The sequence below is a fragment of the Artemia franciscana genome, unplaced genomic scaffold (assembly GCF_032884065.1).
Source record: "Artemia franciscana unplaced genomic scaffold, ASM3288406v1 Scaffold_1327, whole genome shotgun sequence".
NCBI lineage: Eukaryota > Metazoa > Arthropoda > Branchiopoda > Anostraca > Artemiidae > Artemia > Artemia franciscana.
The window spans coordinates 89988-91761 of NW_027062793.1; the positions used below are offsets into that span (position 1 = coordinate 89988).

At 25.8% G+C, this 1774-nt stretch overlaps 1 long non-coding RNA gene across 1 annotated transcript; it reads left to right on the forward strand.

Annotated features, from left to right (window-relative positions):
• Positions 1-443: 443 nt before the first annotated feature.
• On the forward strand, positions 444-1432 carry LOC136042468 (uncharacterized). The gene is made up of 2 exons (XR_010621316.1): positions 444-753; positions 874-1432. It is a non-coding gene; the product is annotated as an uncharacterized LOC136042468 (long non-coding RNA).
• Positions 1433-1774: the final 342 nt, after the last annotated feature.

The following is a 1774-nucleotide window of genomic DNA, read 5'->3' on the forward strand; positions in this document are numbered from 1 at the left end:
CATATATATATATCTATCTATATTCACAGGTGGGACATAGGGACACAACTACAATGGCGCGTAACTATTATGGCGCGTAACGACTTACGCGCGCGGGGGGGCTTGGGGGGGGCGCGAAGCGCCCCCACCAACTAGGTGTTGGGGTGGCGCGAAGCGCCACCCCAACAGCTAGTAGATATATATATATATATATATATATATATATATATATATATATATATATATATATATATATATATCTATATATATAAAAATAAGTTGTCTGTGTGTGGATCTGTGTGTGGATCAGGTGACGTCATGTTTGTCCGCATATGACGTCTGAATTATTTCACACTAATACAAAAGAAGAAAAAAACTAAAAAAGGTAAAAACTACAAAAAAACTAAAAAGAAAAAAAAACTAAAAAAGCTAAAAAACTAAAAAAAAACTAAAAAAAGGTAAAAATCTAATAACTAAAAAAAAACTGTATATATAAAAATAAGTTGTCTGTGTGTGGATCTGTGTGTGGATCAGGTGACGTCATGTTTGTCCGCATATGACGTCTGAATTATTTCACACTAATACAAAAGAAGAAAAAAACTAAAAAAAGGAAAAACTACAAAAAAAACTAAAAAGAAAAAAAAAATAAAAAAGCTAAAAAACTAAAAAAAACTAAAAAAAGGTAAAAATCTAATAACTAAAAAAAAACTGAAAAAAATAAAAAAAGGCAAAAACTACAAAAAAAATAAAAACTAATAAAAAAACTAAAAAAAGGTAAAAATCTAATAACTAAAAAAAAAACTGAAAAAAATAAAAAAAGGCAAAAACTACAAAAAAAATAAAAACTAATAAAAAAAACTAAAAAAGCTAAAAAACTAAAAAAACTAAAAAAAGGTAAAAAACTAAAAAAAACTAAAAACTAAAAAAGAAAAAAACTAAAAAAAAGGAAAAAACTGAAAAATAAAAGAGAAAAAGAAAACTAAAAAAAATATGAATAAATATATATAAAAATAAGTTGTTTGTGGGTTATGTCTGTCTGTCTGTCTGTCGAGTGACGTCGTGTTTGTCCGCATATGACGTCTGAATTATTTCACACTAATACAAAAGAAGAAAAAAAAACTAAAAAAGGTAAAAACTACAAAAAAAACTAAAAAGAAAAAAACTAAAAAAGCTAAAAAACTAAAAAAAACTAAAAAAAGGTAAAAAACTAAAAACTAAAAAAAACTGAAAAAACTAAAAAAGGCAAAAACTAAAAAAAAACTAAAAACTAATAAAAAAACTAAAAAAGCTAAAAAACTAAAAAAACTAAAAAAACTAAAAAAAGGTAAAAAACAAAAAAAAACTAAAAAAGAAAAAACTAAAAAAAAGGAAAAAACTGAAAAATAAGAGAAAAAGAAAACTAAAAAAATATTAATAAATATAAAAAATATAAATATAAATATAATATAAATTAGCAATCAACAAAGCACCGAGACACAAATGACGACCGGGACACAGGGAGTATAAATGACGACCAGGACATAAGTAAAAAAAAAAAAACTAAAAAAACTAAAAAAATGGTAAAAACTACAAAAAAACTAAAAACAAATAAAAAAACTAAAAAATCTAAAAATCTAAATAAACTAAAAAAGAAAAAAAAGAAAAAAGGAAAAAAATAAAGGAGAAAAACAAAACTAAAAAACGAAGGTATATACAGACCGGGACACCGGGATACAAATGACGACCGGGACACAGGGAATCTAAATGACGACCGGGACACAGGGACACAACTACAATGGGGACGCCGGGGGGCACA